This window comes from Meles meles, chromosome 6 (assembly GCF_922984935.1).
Source record: "Meles meles chromosome 6, mMelMel3.1 paternal haplotype, whole genome shotgun sequence".
Lineage (NCBI taxonomy): Eukaryota > Metazoa > Chordata > Mammalia > Carnivora > Mustelidae > Meles > Meles meles.
The window spans coordinates 14,944,880-14,961,938 of record NC_060071.1 but is presented as its reverse complement, the minus strand read 5'-3'; the positions used below and the strand labels follow the sequence as shown (position 1 = coordinate 14,961,938).

The following is a 17,059-nucleotide window of genomic DNA, read 5'->3' as shown; positions in this document are numbered from 1 at the left end:
ACTTGTATACTATGAAAATATTTCAATAATTAATGCATGCTCCATCTAGAGTAATTGACAGGAGGTCATAAACGTAATGGGCCATCTGTGTTTGATTTGTACAAGAAAATGCTTAAAGGGATAGGCAGGTAATTCAAGCTTCTCTGGCAAGGAAGATTTGTTCCAACTTCTCCAAGTAGCAGAGCCATTTACTAAAGGGGTTTTCCTTTCTTAAAGTCTTTTCCAGATTTCTGCTGGAGCTATGCACTTCTCACTGCTACTCATTCTAATGTAACAATCTCCTTTAGAGTTTTGGTGTATATGTGGATCACGGCCATCTCAACAATTATGCTTGGCTCTCCTAACCATTTCAATAGCAACTTGAAGGCCATACGTCTGATTAAAAAAAAAAAACAGAGGCTCACTCCAATGCTATGACTTTACCATTCATTCTGCTCAGTCTGACCACTTCAAAAATTGGTTTTGTAATTTTTCCTCAACTGTCAGGAAGCCAACAACCTTGCCTATATATCTGTACACAAAGAGTAATAGGACCACTAGGACTCTTAGTAAGATTTCTGTAATTCACTCCTTTGGGAGTGGACCAGAATCACAATATTTCAAGATGCAAAATGGTCTTGGTAGACATCAAAGGAGGTTCTAGAGTTCTCTGGAAACCAGAGAGTGCTGAAATTGCCTGTCCTGAGATCAGACCCACAAATTCATGCAAAAACACACATTCAGCTGGAATTGACTGAGCATTTATCATCTGTCAGGTATTGTGTGAAGTGATGATTATGTTGAAAGCCACCTGTCTGATCGGCTGAACTAAATCAACCAATAAAAATAAACCAACAAGGTCCCTGAATTCATGGATCTTACTTTCTAGTAAATGAAAATTTTCATTAAGTATCTCATAGATACCATAAACGCTATGCCTGGAAAACTAAATGTGCTATCTCCCCAAACTACTTGCTCTGGAAAAGTCTATTTCTCCTCTGTGTGCCCCGATTCGGGAAAATGTGGCACCATCTTCTTGGTTGCTCAAGGTAAAAACCTAGGATTATCCCAGGCTCTTCTCCTCGTCTTTCCTCTTCACCAAAACCATTCACAAGTTCTGTCCCTGCTAACAACTTACCACTGTTTGACCCTGCTTCCTTTATATCATCCCTAACTCTGACACCCTTAATTCAGTTCTGTGTGTGTGTGTGTGTGTGTGTGTGTGTGTGTGTGTATTTTTTGGTCTGGAATATTGCAATAGCCCGCCGTATTACATGCTTACCGATCTATTCTTCATACTATTACCAGAATGGTATTTTCAACATTAGAATGCTGACACCATTATGTCATTTCTTTATAAAAAGTCTTTACTATATAAATACTACAATTACCTCTGAGGCAAAACCGGGCAACTTCTTAACATGGTGGAAAGAAGACTTCTGCAAAGCTGGCCAGGGCTTGATTCTATGGGGCCACCTTTTGGCACAGATCCTGCTCCATAGTCACACAGAAATGTATTCATTGAACACATTATGGGACCTTACGACCTTTGAACATGTGGATCCCCCTCCCTGGAATCCTTTTCTCTTCACCCATCAAACTCAACTCATGCAGCTGATGTCTTTTTTCCACACAGCTGCTCTTCCTTGATACTTGCCTGGGTTATTAGTGGCTCCTTTTGGAACATTCTGGAACATTCTGTGGTAGGTAGCATTAACACAGATCTGTCTACCTGGCTCAGAAGATCACAGGGGGCCTGCATATGGGAGATGTGTTGAGTAGAAGGTGTTGAAAGATATTCATCATGGGCCCAACCTTGAGTTATACTTGGTCTAAGACGTAATAGAGTTTAAAGCCAATTCTCATGAGTATTGTCTTTAAGTGGGTTTGGCAACAAGATGGTCCCTCCCTTCTTTCTCCCGTCCTGTTATTTATTTGAAACCAATGGTTAAATCATTCCCATTCTTCTCTTTACAAGCTAATTTTTCTTAAATGTCTTTAGTGTTTGAGTACTTATTAATATTCAATCATGTCCATTCTTACAATTCTTATTTACAAACACATGGCTTTTAATACTTTTAACCTGTGCCCTTCACATTTTTCAAAAACTTCTGAGAAAGGTACAAGAAAAAAGTTCAACTTATTTTATTCTGATTTCTGAAATACAAGAGAGTTTTTCAGTTCCATTATGGCATTCCACATAATGCCAATTGGCTAAATAAAAATTTAAAAATAACCAAAATCAAAACAAAATTCCTCCAAGCCCAATTCCTGTTGTATTTGATGGCACAAAGAGAAAATATCTGTGTGTTTAACTAAAATTTTCATTTTTCAGAGACATTTTTCTTTTTTAAAAGATTTTATTTATTTATTTGACAGAGAGAGACACATAGCAAGAGAGGGAACACAAGCAGGGGAAGTACAAACAGGGGAAGCAGGAGAGGGAGAAGCAGGCTTCTTGCCTAGCAGGGAGCCCCATGTGAGCCTCGATCTCAGGACGCTGGGATCATGACCTGAGCGGAAGGCAGATGCTTAATGACTGAGCCACCCAGGCGCTCCACATTTTTCTTTTTGAGCAGGCACAAACATTCTCTTTCTCTCTTATATGGGTAAAAATAAATAAATAAATAAATAACAGCTATACTTCTGATTTTAATTAGAAAATAGAAATATAAAATATAAATTCAATAAAAAAATCTGAATTCAGCTCTTTACTATTTCCTGAACATGTATTCATTATAATTAATATATAAAGTGGTCATTCCTGGTGGTTAAGAAAAATAAAGCCTTTGGGGTGCCTGGGTAGCTCACTTGGTTAGGTGTTTGCCTTTGGCTCAGGTCGTGATCCTGGGATCCTTGGTTGAACCCCGTGTTGAACTCCTTGCTCAATGGAGAGTCTGCTTGTCCTTCTCCCTCCCCACTGTTCGCTCTCTCTCTCAAATAAATAAATAAATAAATAAATAAATAAATAAATAAGATCTTAAAAAAGAAAAGATAAAGAAGGGCTTTGAAAATTGTTAATGAATATGGTTAACCTTATACTGAAGCAACGGGGTAGTTTGTATAGTATAATTCTGTTATAACAGGAAGAAAGTGCAGTAGGCGGTTTAGGAACCTGCATTTGTGATTATTTCAACACGGCTAAGTGCACTCAGTGTCCCGTGCTCTACAGGATGCCACTGAAAGGGGACACACAAAGGTGATATAGGTCAATCTCTGTTTCTTTTCCTGCACCAAGCTTATGGGGTTGGTTTTGCCTTCAATGCATTGGACTAGTTATTCTTGATTTCATCTTGATGATATGAAGAATTTTTATGTATCTTTTCCTATACATTCAAACACTAAAAAAACCCAAACCAAACCAAAACAACAATATTTAACATCTACAGATTTTGTCACCCAGATGTTTGGAGTTCAAAGCAAATAACAGTATGACAGGCCAGGGGCAACTTAGCCATCTATCAAACAAATGCACAGTCTGATAAAACAGCAGATTAAAAGCTTAACTGGAGACAGTTTGAGCTGGTTGAAGTAAGTACGACTGTGTTTTCCACCAGAATCTAGTTTCTTCTATTGTTTTGTGATATTATAAAAGCAATGTATACTTGTTACAGAGAAATTTTAGAATATATAAAGAGCAAGACTAAGAACATCCATTCCCAATCTGAATTTCCCCTTTCATTACAAGTCAACCATTGTGATCCCATTGGTGTATATCCCTACAGGTACATAAACTTGCACCCTGTTTTACATACACAGACCTATTCATTTAGTATCATTTTTTAAAGATTTTATTTATTTGTTTGACAGAGAGTGAGAAAGCACAGCAGAGGGAATGGCAGGCTGAGGGAGAAGTAGGCTTCACACTGAACAGGGAGCCCGACGCCAGGCTCCATCCCAGGACCCTGAAATCATGACCTGAGCTGAAGGCAGACACTTAACCGACTGAGCCACCCAGGTACCCCTATTTAGTATCATTTTTATGGCTTCAGACTATTTCATTTTCTGGATTTCCTCATGTGCCCTTAAACAATTCACATTTATTAAATATTTGGGTTGTTTCTAACTTTTCTCCCTGTCAAGAAATTGCTCTAAAATATGTATAGTAAGACATCTTAATTTGTATAATCATCTCAAGAGGTTTATGTACTTGACTAAGAAAACACTATTGGTTGTCAAGAAGGCATATTATATACTACAAATCAGTTCACATATCTTTAAAAAAAAATCCAACCATATAGACGACTGAGGATATGATATAAATACATCAAGCCAGCATGATTCTTTATTTTAAAAACTTGGATGATATACCTTGTGAACAAACCAGTTCAGTGTTTGAGAGTGGTGGGTAAAAAAATATGTTTGGAAGGTGGGGTGAATATGTTAAGGCTGTGTGGTTGTAATAGGACAAGCCTGGACTTTGGGGGTCAATGGTCAGGTGTTTGAATCTGTTTTCTGACTGGACTGGTCATAACCCTTTGAGCTTCAGATTGTGTGTAGGTGGGAACCCCCCACACTATAGTTGGCACTCTGTTGGTCTGGGAAGAGTTGGCATTCTTTTAGGTTCCTAGGAAGAACTAGGGTCTCAGAACACAAGGAGGGTAAAGGTAAGACGGGAAGGAGGAGAGGACAGGGATGTGGAGGAAATCCTAAAATGACTCTGTATGCCTGAGAAATGGGGAGAGAACTTGAGGGTAGAATGAGGAGAGAGAAAAATGCCACCAAATGCTATACTGCAACTGATCCAATGATGATGATGGCGATGATGACAATGATGGTGATGACGATGGTGATGATGATGATGGTGATGACGGTGATGATGGTGATGATGTTGATGATAATGGTGTTGATGGTGATGATGATGATGGTGATGGCGATGATGACAATGATGGTGATGACGATGATTGTGACGATGATGATGGCAATGATGATGGTGATGATGATGACGGTGACGATGATGACGGTGACGATAATGGTGTCAGTTAATGTATAACACTTACAATAGTGATGGCAATAGAAGCTCACACTTCCATACCCAAACAGGGTCTATAAGAATTTTAAATATATTCACCATTTAATCTTTACTACACCCTATCTCACCTAAGCTCCTATACCTATTGTAAGACTTAAATAGATTAACATATGTAAAGTACTTAAAATAGTGCTTTATAAATATTAGTAAGTAAAGTCCCTCTTTTACTGACACAGAGAGGTTAAGCACCTTGTCCAAGGCCACACAGCTGGTCAATGGCAGGAGTGGAGTTAGAACCTAGCCATGGAGTTCTGGAGCCTATGTTGCCTCTAAGAGATCTCCGGCTGACTTGGAGTAGTGCTAATGTAGAGCTGACCTTTTCCTGACTTAATTTCACTCAGAAAATAAAAACAAAAAGGGTGCTTCCTTTCTCCACAAGAATGGTCCATAAAGCTGGAGTTTTCCAATCATGGGCCCTCAGTGGTCAGCTGGTGGTGGCATACTTATTCTGCCATTTCACCTCGTCTGGTGTGCTCCATCCCTGTGGTCCTCTTTGGGGTGAATGGGGTTGGAAGCGCACTTTGTGAGAGGTTTCATATAATGTTATTTAGCAAAATGGAAACAAAGTATAGACCCAGCCTGTAGAAATGTCACCAGTGGTGGGAAATGGTTTAAAAGCTCCTTAAATAACTAGTGGTTCCAAGACCACTGGGTTAAGACTGGGCTAAAGTCCTCTATTTCTTGTCCTTTTCCCAGCTCCTCTTCCCCTTATCTTGCTTCTGCCCCTCAATTATTTACTACCTCTTTACCCTGACCCCACTGTAATGGTAATGCTGATAACAATAATGCTGGGAGCTCGTCATTATGGAGCTCTTATAATATGTTAGGCACATTCATGATTATCTTACTTAATCCTCATAACAACCTTCTGAGTAGGTAGAACTTTAAAAAAGTAGAATTTTTTTAAACCTAGTTTGTATGTGAATAAATTGAGGTTCTGAGAAGGTAAATCACTTGGCAGTAAGTGGAATTGGAGCCCATCTCTTGCTTAAATCTGATGCCACACCTTCTCTTTTCATCACCCAATGCATCAGAATCACCTCCTCTCGGCATTCTGTTTTCCAGCATCACCTGACTCTTGGAAGATAAATAGGTAGGTGTGCAATGGCTTCTCTGAGTTAAATACTCTACCAAGTATTTTGTTTCCTATAACTTTTAAAAATTCTGCACATTTTAATTCTACCATGGGCAAAATCTGTGCTAGGTACTCTGTGGGGGTACAAAGAATTACTTAAAGAGAAAGACATCCTAATCTTTGTGAGATATGCATATATGTGTATATATATATATATATATATACATATGTATGTATGTATTATAAATATACACATACACACAAGATTATAATATGTATATGTGGTAACTATAGAGGTATGTTCAGCTACAAAACTGCAGTTATAATATAGTATGAGTATATAATACATGAGACATTAAGCAAACTTTGTACTCGGGTAAAAACTTGTATCCTGCAATTATTTTCATTGTTTAAAAAAAAGAAGGATTGAGGGGTGCCTTGGCAACACAGTTGGTTAAGTGTCTGACTCTTGGTTTTGTCTCTTGTTGTGATCTCAGGGTCCTGAGGTCAAGCCCCATGTCAGGCCGTGCACTCAGTGTAGAGTCTATTTAAGACTCTCCCTCTGCTCCTCCCTTCCCCCACCACATGCACCACGTGCTCTCTCTCTCTCTCTCGCTCTGTCTCTCAAATAGATAAATCAATCTTTTAAAAATAATGAGGATTGAGAATAAATTTTAGAAAACTCAAATTCAAAAGTAAAATACAAAGGAATATGGAGGGAGGAAATTAATAAAGATGAAACCTAAAACTACAGGAACAGAAAACAAGCACAAAATTGGATAAATAAAATCAAAATTGATTTCTTTGTAAGTTTATTGAACTAGATACACCCCAGACAAGACTTATGAAGAGAGAGAAAAGCAAGATAGATATAGCATTATCGAGGTCTATAACAACAAATATGAAGATGAGAGAAGTAGCTGGCAGATGTTATGTATAACTCCGTAGAAATACATTTGAAAATGTAGAGGCAGTGGAAAATTCCCTAGTTAAAAAAAAAAAAACCCTCTTAAAAGAACTAGTTTAAGAAACATGAATAGATGAATTATTAGAGAGGAGATTGGAAAGTAAAAGATCTATCACTGAAAAAGGCACCAGACCTAGATGGTTTTACAAGTGAATTCATTACAGTTTTAAAAATCAATCCCACTGTTATCCAAAATCTATTTGACCATAAAAAGGAAAGAAACTAAAATAATTTTGAGAAGATAGATGTTCAAGTCAGTACAGGGGCACCCGGGTGGTTCAGCTGATTAAGCATCTGACTCTTGGTTTCGGCTCAGGTCACAATCTTGCAGTTGTGGAATGGAGCCACAGGTCAGGCTCCACATTTAGAGCAGAGTCTGTTTTGGATTCTTTCTCCCTCTCCCCATGCTCCCCCCTCCCCTGCCTCTCCCAACTCACGTGCTTTTTCTCTTTCTCTCAGATATAGAAATAACATCTTAAAAAAAAAAAGAGTATAGATTTTGAAGACCAATTTCTATAAAGACTTGTAAACAGAATATTAACAAATCAAATCCATGAGTGTATTTGAAGCATATGACACCATTACCTGATAGCGTCTATTACCAGAATATCAGAATCTACCTGAACTATTCCAGTTTTACATAAAATGTGGGAAGGCTTCCAATCACTTATAATGGATATGATGGTGGCCAATGAATTCTTAATGTGTAATTCTTAAGCTCTGATATTTGAATAGCCTGGAGATTGTAGAAGTGAGGTAGGGAGGGAATGTGGACACTGGGGGAAAAGAGAATCATTTAGCTTTAGGCAAATGCATTAGTTATTTGTGCTTACTTATTTAATTTTTAGGATATGCAAGTTGAAGAGAGGAATGATAAAAAAAAAAAAAGAACGAACCTCTAAGCAATATCTACCATGTTCCAAACCCTGAGATAGGTGGTCTACATCCACTGTCATTAAATGGTTGAATCAAGTCTGGGTTAATATGCAAACAAAGTGCACACATGCTCACTCACATCAATGGAATGCCTTCTAGAAACATCCTTTAATTACAGAACAAAAGCAACCTATCATTTCTAAAAAAGTTAAGAGAGAGGCTTATTCATAGCACCTTATTATTGAAATTGGACTCAAATGAACACTTCAAATACTTTACTGACAGCTGCCATTCATGAAATAAGAGAGATAGCAATTTTAGCCGACATGCGACATCACAGATCCTGTCATGGCTTTATCAGCTCATTAAAATGGTTTTGCTGGTTGAAACCACAAAGACACTGATATTCATGCAGTGAAGACATCTTGGCGTGCCCTGATTTTTCTCAAGCTGTCTTAACAGGGTAAGTGTCTGCTGGTTGTACCGTCTCGGAATGGAGCATTTTATAATTTCATAATGCTAGGGCTGAAGCTTTCTTTTCTATCTAGCAGAACTTTATCTAGAGACCTGTGGGATCCTGGGGAGTGCGGTGGGTCCCAAGAGAAAGGGGGGAATCTCTGGATGTATTTTTGTCACGAAGCAGTCTCCCAATTGTCCCTTTGGGGATGCTTTCTGCTTCATTTGTCTCGGGCATTGCCTGGGGGATGATTTTGAGGTTTCTTTCTTCTGTTTGCCTTGAGAAAGGAGATTCTCTGCTATAGTTATCTGCCCTTGACGACGTGGTGTGTTCTTACGGGGGAAGGAAGCACTATTTCTTACAGGGCACAGAGCAACAGAGCAGAACTTTGGCTAAGCAAATTTAAACAAAACAAACTATGGACACCTCAGACACAAGACTTTGTAACTTAACCAGTTGGAGAGATAACTATTAAGTCAGTGACCATATAAGTCTAACCTATAAATAGGATTATAAAATTTAAATAGGGCTTTGCCCCACAATTATGTCACTGGCCAGTAATGACAGCGAGGGAGCCACCCTGTCTTTCTGCTTCATCACTTAAAGTGACAGTATCTAGCTTTCTTCTCACATCGATCATAAAGACACATTGATTTCCTTTCTGGAGAAACACATATTTCTTTTCTCCTGCTAAAAAGATAAATCTGACAGATTTTAATCAAATGTAGTTGTTCACAACTACAGAAATTCGTTCCGTGCCACATATGAAAACCAAAATACACCAGCAGCTAAAGAAGGAGGTTTTTTTGGCCAAGTTTCTTTGAGGAAAACACTTGTGTTAAAACACACACATTCACACATATATGCATGCTCACACACACACACACACACACAAGGTAGTGAAGTCTATGAGTTGGTTAATATTTTTTTTTAAAGATTTTATTTATTCATTTGACAGAGAGAGAGATCACAAGTAGGCAGAGAGGCAGGCAGAGAGAGAGGAGGAAGCAGGCTCCCTGCGGAGCAGAGAGCCCGATGCGGGGCTCGATCCCAGGACCCTGATATCATGACCTGAGCCGAAGGCAGCGGCTTAATCCACTGAGCCACTCAGGCGCCCCTGGTTAATATTTTTTAAGATAGTAGTATATTATTTGTAGTGACAACGGTAAATATTGTTTTCCATTAACATTACCACTAAAACTATGCTGTCCAGAGTCTCTGTTTAATGCCAAGACGCTAGAATATTGGGCCTTGCTTTTGAAAATGAAGTCTTTCCCAAGATGAAAGTTGGCTTTCACATATTTGAGATATGATGTAGAAAGACAAAGAATCTTCATGTTTCTTATCCAACAGGCTCTCATCATTGTATTTTTTTTTTAAATTTTATTTATTTATTTGACAGATAGAGATCACAAGTAGGCAGAGAGGCAGGCAGAGAGAGAGAGAGAGAGAGAGGAGGAAGCAGGCTCCCTGCCGAGCAGGGAGCCCAATGCGGGGCTTGATCCCAGGACCCTGGGATCATGACCTTAGCCAAAGGCAGAGGTTCTAATCCACTGAGCCACCCAGGCACCCCTCATCATTGTATTTTTGCTCAGTATTTGGCTATGGCTTGGCTCACTGTGCTTTGAAGTATTTGCATTATTTTATAATGTATTTCCTATGCATTCTGAGTAGCTCTTAGGTATACTGTGTATCTAAGGAGAGCCCAGATGTCATATATATATATATTTTTTCTTTTGTATTAGATAGAGATTTAAGCTGATGTTTTTCTTAATTTTTTTCATTAAGAAAGTCTATGGGAGAGACACTTAAAGCCAACAAAGCTTGATGTTTTTCACATTTATTCATTGAGTAATTTGGTTTTTTTCAGCATAGGTTGTACATGAACTGATTTTTAAGGCGCTTTTCTAAATATTTGAGTCTTTGGCATATTTTGTCTTTTCTTCTCAGTTTAGATATGACTGATTGCATTTTCATTAGAATGGAGAGATTGGATGTCTCTTGTTCACACCTAGTGGCAATTTCCTGCCCAGATATCTTGGCATAATTTATCTTATTTCAGCTAATTTCAGAAGTGAAGAAAAAGAATCCACATCATGAATGAAAGCATACAGGTACAGATTTAATTGACCATCAATCCAGTCCTGCCTTTATAGGGCCCATCATTTCAGTAAAGTTTTTTTTTTCATTCTATCCTCATAATTTTGAATATTATATTAAGATATATGATTCAAGAATAATTGTGTTTGGAAAGAAGAGTATTGAAAGGACAGTTATTTTAATAATCCTACATCGTGATTCAGAGTGTGAATAGATATATGCATTTCACTGGGCAAAAATAGAGAACTATGTCTCTTTTGAATGTGAGCTTTAAAAACTTCACTTAAGAATGCTTCTGCTATCAGATCTAAGTTTGTGAAAATTACAAAACATTATTATTTATATGATAATGTGCCCTATAGATGAATTGCCCGCAATGCATTATTGCATTATTGGGATAACTTTGACAACCTCTTTGGTTTAAGAATGAGCTCCCAACTCTGGTATTTGTCTAGGATGTGCCATTTAGAGATTTTTTTTTTCCTAGAAAGCATAGGGTGATCTGGGAAAAGGAAAGAGTGGGTAAGTCAGAAGTTACCTTGCCAGAATAATATTAGAAGAGCTTGGCATTTAAATTGTAAAAGGAATAAATTAACTTCTTACAGCAAAAAAGAAGAAAAGGAAGCCAGTGAAAGTGGGTGAGATCGTTCACTTGAAAATCAGGGTGTCCTCGTTAAGCCTCAGCCAAGAAATTGGTGGTTAAAGATGTGTCCCAATTTTATCTGCTACTAGTGTCCTCTGAAAGTTTAATCCAAAATGAAAGGCTATCCCGGCACAGGAAATAGGTGATTCTTTCCTGAAAAAATATCTGGGATGCCCCAAACTACAGCCAGTAGAAGATACTAAGGCGAGCACAAAATATTACTTGGATCATGATTTATACATGCTGAGCAGACAATAAACTCACCACCGTCCTTGGCCCCTACAGAAAATGCTACCGGCTAGCTCTAAGTATAACCCAGTATTCCGAAGCAATATTTCTCAAAGTTTTTTCTTATTTACAAAAGAAGCAATTCATTTTGTAAGACATTTCACACTGGCAAATGGCCAACGACAATTTTGACCAAAGCTGGGTGCAAAAGGTATCGCAAAACACAAAGCAAGAGGATATTTAGGAAAGATGAAAACAAAAGGGAAGATTATTCATCCTTCCATATGGCTTTTTAAAGCCATTCACAATTATGGATCGTTTATGGTAGTTTCTATAAAATTTTTCCCATTGAGAAGGCAGAAGACTGAATAAGTTTTGTGAATGCGCAACAAAAGAAAGAAGAGAAATTCAGAATGACAATGGAATTTAGCTGATTGTTTGAGGCTCTGTGGGTGGTAATGACACGTTAACCAGGAAAATGGGGAATGTGATCTCATTTGTTTTTCCAGAAAGGGATTTTAAGAACTTAACCAAAAATTAGAGTCTCTCGTGAGAGTGGGAGCATAAGCAGTAACAGTCCTACGACAATTATGCATCTGATTGAAAAGGTACAGTACATCAGGAGTCTTAGAGCCAACGCTGGTTTTTCTAGCTCGCGCGCATGGAAATACACTCACTTTGAGAGAAGAGAGAAAGAGTGGGGCTTTCTCAGTATGTGTTTAGGTAACTTCTTACAGTACACAATTTATATCATATGTCATGCCTTCAATTCACGTCCTTGGCCTCTTATAATTAAGCTGTATTATTTAGAAACATTTGCGGCTGAGTGGGATTCTTGGAGGTTTTGGAGTTCATTCCCTAGCTGCCAAATCAAGTCTTTGGTACACAATTCCAGCTAAAATGAAATTGCATCTCATTTATTCAATTATTTGCAGATTTCAAACAGCCCCACTCCCCCAACACACCACTATTTGACAACTTTCAATCTTTTCTTTTCTTTTTAAGTAATCTCTACCCTCAACATGGGGCTCAAACTCACGATACCAAGAGTAGCCTGTTCTACCGACCAAACCAGCCAGGCACCCCTCAATCTCGTGTCTTACAGATGAATGTTTCGTCACTTCTTTATTTGGGCTGGCTTTCCATTTGCCTTGGAAATCATTCTTGGAGCTCTTTCCAAATTCTCTGTAGTGCCTCACAGTTGGGAGGTCAAATCATGGCAAGACCATACAGACCTTGGACATGAAAAGACCCTATGTAGGTTGAATCTTGGCATGGCCAGATACTAGGTGTTGGACCTCAGACCAGTTAATAGCACTTTTAAGCCTCATTTTTCCTTATGGAACATGACAACGGCAATCAACTTCAAGGAAATTATGTGGCTTAATGTAGCTAATTTGCTGAAAGCCTCAGCAGAGAAAAACTCACTGAATGATAGCTCGAGAAAGAAGTAGAATGTGGGAGCGTGTGACTTGTGTCTTTGAGACTTCCCCCTCCATCCACTGCATCCTGTCATTTCTACTCATTTTATGCACAAAGCCATATATATGAGCCTGAGACAGGTTCTTGTGTGTCTTCCTTGTTTTTTCCCTATAATACTCCCTGCTCATCTGGTCGCAGACCATTCTAGATGCGGGCCCTCAGAACTTTAAGAGATTAAATCTTGTCTTAGAAAGTCTAACTACAGCAAAGGAAGTCGCTGTCCGGGTTCCGTTTAGTGAAAGGACTACCCCGATCCAATCAACAGCATCATGGGGGCCGAACGTAGGGAATCCTGCCTCCAAACTCTGCCCAGGCTTCCCTAGCATTAGTCACTTGGCTGTCTCGCTCTGCAGCTAGTAATTCAGAGATAATCATGTTACCAAGATGCCATTTAATCTGTCTTTGGCATATCTCAAGTTTTCATCTTCATTAATAGAGCCATCAAAGTTTCATTGGGCCTGACTGGTATTGGACACGAGAGTGATTCACCCAGAGAGGGGGGCTTGCGGTTCGCCTGGAGGGACTCTGCTCGCCAGATGGCAGCTGTTAAATCTGCCTGCAGCGGGGGGTGTGAGGGGGGCTAAGCTCTGCTGGCCCCTGGCCAATGGGGCTGTCCCTCTTCTCTGATGACACATCGTTGGGGGCTCAGGCCAGGGCACCTGGGCCCTTGGGGCAGGGTGAGCTCTCCGCTGCCTGCTGGGCTGAAGTCACCTGGGGCAGAAGAAGCCAGATGCAGGGAAGCTCCCTTTGCCTCTAGCGTGGGCCACTGAATCAAAGATCCCCGTGGAAAGCAGTATGGTACAGTGGACGGGTGAAAACCCGGGTGTCAGAGAACCTTGGCTTGAAATCCTGACTCTACCATTTAACCAGCTACTCGAAATTAGGCTGATCACTCAACCTCTTTGAGCTTCAAATTCTCCCATTTGCATGATATGACCCTGATCCGTGTCACCATGGTCGGTTCTCCATAAAGCAGGGAGAACAGGGGAGTCAGAGGCAGACCAGTCCTTCAGTCCCATGACCTGGCGCTCCCACTGGTGCGTGTAGAGCCCTGGGGAAGTTCTGATTGGGTCCCTGCGGGGCCTGGATGAAGGTGTTCATCATGGTGTCGTTTGAGGTGATGAGGGTGGGGGAGCCTTGGAAGTTCATCATTGAGGAGGAGGTGTAATGGGATGTCAAGGAGGCTTACCACGCAATGCCAGGTAACATGGTGAGGTGTAGTAGATGAAACTTACAAACAATGCTAGGTGAAGAAGAAGGAGGGAAGGGAGGAAAGAAGGAAGGAAGGGAGAGAGAGAGAGCAAGGGAAGGAAGAAAGAGAGAGAGAGGGAGAGACAAGAAGGGAGGGAAGAAGGAAGGAAGGAAGGAAGGAGAAGGGAGGGAGGGGAGAAGGAAGGAAGGAAGGAGGGAGGAAGAGAAAGAAAGAGGAAGGAGGGAGGGAAGGGAAGGAAGGAGGGAGGGAGACAAAACAAAGTCTCTGGACATCATTCACATAAATTAAAAGCATACACACACAGAACAAGGGTACACTACGTGTTTTACAAAGACACATACACATTCAAGGACATTTTCTAACCTGATACTTGTTTGTGGACTAGGGGAGGAAAATGGTGGAGGGAAAGGAGATAAAAGGTAGTGAACAAGTAAGTGAATGGCCTGGTACAAACAGAAAATGACCATGAGTGAAGGAGTAGGACTTACTCAGAGCTCTGCCCCTGGATCTAAAAGAAGAAAAGTGAAGAAAATGTTGTGGGAAGGGAGAGGATTTAATAAGAGGTACTTTGGGGGCTGCAGGGTCAAAGAATGGCTTTCCATGAGGGTCTTTTTCTCTCTCTGTTGAAGGCGGGCAGAATTTTAGGAAACATGTGCCGCCGGATGAAGCAGAATGGCCCGAGATACTCATTTGCTGTTATCTGAATTCTCAATCTCCACAGACCCTAACCGCCTGAAGGCACTTGCCAAATTTTTTTTTTTTTTCCAATTCTCATTACAGACCCAATTTTTGTGACTTGGTCACTGTGGAGTTTTAAGAAGGTGTGATGCTCATTTTTGTTCAACCAGTTGAGAATTTCCTTAATCCCCAACTCTCTGCCCCTGTGTAGACGTGCCCTGCTCTTCTCATCAATGGGACCTTTGTGTGCCATGGGGATGAAGGATATTACCGCGTGAGAAAGAACCCCAGGAAACTCCCGTCGTTTTTTCTAGAGGATGAGGGGGAATAAATTTCAGTGTGTAAAGGGGCACACTCTGTGGTCTCCTTTTGTTAATTTATGATTTGGAAGATGAGTGTGGATTTATTGGAATAGTATAATTAAGTGTCACCGTGGTACGGAGCATAATTATGACCAATATAATCAAGCAGAGAAAGGAACTTTATTTCCTCCTGAACGGCATCATCCCTATAAGTCTTGCTTCTTCAAAGCTTTGCGTTCATTTTTTCTTAAATATAATAAATAAGGCAGGCACAAATAAAGAACGCGATCTTAAAGGAACACGGAGGGATCTGTTATCCATGTCCTGTCTTGGAAGTGAAATTTTTGAGATAATATTGAAGATGAAAACCAGCAAGACCCCTCTGGGCTAAGAGAGGCTACTCTTATGTTACACTTCTGTTTATCATCAGTATGCCCTTGTCCTTTTTTTTTCCCCTTCTCTTTCCCCCCTTTTCTCCTCCTCCTCCTTCTCTGTTGGCCAATCAGATGCCTTGTCCCTCTGAAGGTGACGATTTGTTCAAGCAAGAATGGGTATGTGGTCCAGGCTAAGCCAATTCACGGCTTCCCTAGGACTTTGGTTGGTGATAGGAAGGCAGACATGCTCTCATATCTAGAACAGCCATTCAGAATCCAATGACCAAGGCCATGGTGATAGGAAGGCAGACGTGCTCTCATATCTAGAACAGCCATTCAGAATCCAATGACCGAGGCCAGAGCAGAGCAATAGGCCAGAGCCTATTGCAACAGCAGCAATAATGACATGGGCAGGTTCCTCACCCAAGTGCCTGCACTCAGCCACGCTCCAACCCAGAGCTCTGGAGCCCTTTCACTTCTGTCAACTAATCAGTCCCTCTTTTGGCTTGAGCTGGTTAGAGTTGACTTTTTGCCATTTGCAAACCAAAGATTTCTGAGTAATGCACCAAGCAAGTAAGGTAAATACGGGGCGCCTGGGTGGCTCAGTGGGTTAAAGCCTCTGCCTTCAGCTCAGGTCATGATCCCAGAGTCCTGGGATCGAGCCCCACATCGGGCTCTCTGCTCTGCAGGGAGCCTGCTTCCTCCTCTCTCTCTGCCTGCCTCTCTGCCTAGTTGTGATCTCTCTCTGTCAAATAAATAAAAAATATTTAAAAAAAAAAAAAAAAAGTAAGGTAAATACTGCCACAGTGGGGAACCCGTGCTCGTTTATGGAACATTTGGTCTGTATGCTTCCTTGATGTCAGAAAGACCCTTTGCATAGCAAAATTCCATGCCTTATTTGAATCATTGTCGAACAAAGAGAACACGTCTGTGTTAGTTCAGGGATATCTGATGTATCTTCAGGTATCTGAAGAAATGTGTGTGTGTCTGTGTACAGTGTGTCTGTGTCTCCTTTTTCTTCAATAGCTACACAGTAGTAATACGACCACGTGTTGGGGGAACTGCGTCATCTAAGATAGTGACATAATTCATGAATCTTTGCCAACACTTCCTTCTCACGAGGGCATGAAGAGCTAGTTTCATGTTCATGGACTGAGGAGCTGTGTGACTTTAGGCATTTTGCTTAACTTCTCTGAGCTTTCTGTGTTCCTCTGTAAAGTGACGTTAATCTGTATCACCTGATGGCTGTGAGTAACAAACAAATTCATGTGAAGTGCTTTGCAGAGTGGCTGCCAGACAATAAAATCATTCAATGTTCCATAATTCAACGGCCATCCTTAGCATCATTGTCCCCATAGTCTCCATCAGCATCATTGTGGTGAAGGGCGATTCACCCATAGTTGGAATAATTTGCGTGCATGGAGGGCTTTCTGTACCATTTGCAAAGTACTTTCTCATCCAATTTGGTACAGTAAGCCGACCCTGGTGCACGATACCCATTTCACATTTTGGCTTCTTGCAAGTTCTTTCAAAGGTTTCCATGAGATCTAAGTCTAGCATCCAATATAAGAGATTGAGAAATGCATCCATTTCAGGAGAAGAGTTTAAAAAAATAAGAAAAAAAGAAGAAAAAGAAATGAAAAAAAAAAAAGA

At 40.3% G+C, this 17,059-nt stretch overlaps 1 long non-coding RNA gene across 1 annotated transcript in view; it reads left to right on the top strand.

The window, feature by feature from the left end:
• LOC123943302 overlaps positions 1 to 17,059 on the top strand; it is a 60,102-nt gene that overhangs the window by 33,858 nt on the left and 9,185 nt on the right. The window lies entirely within an intron of this gene.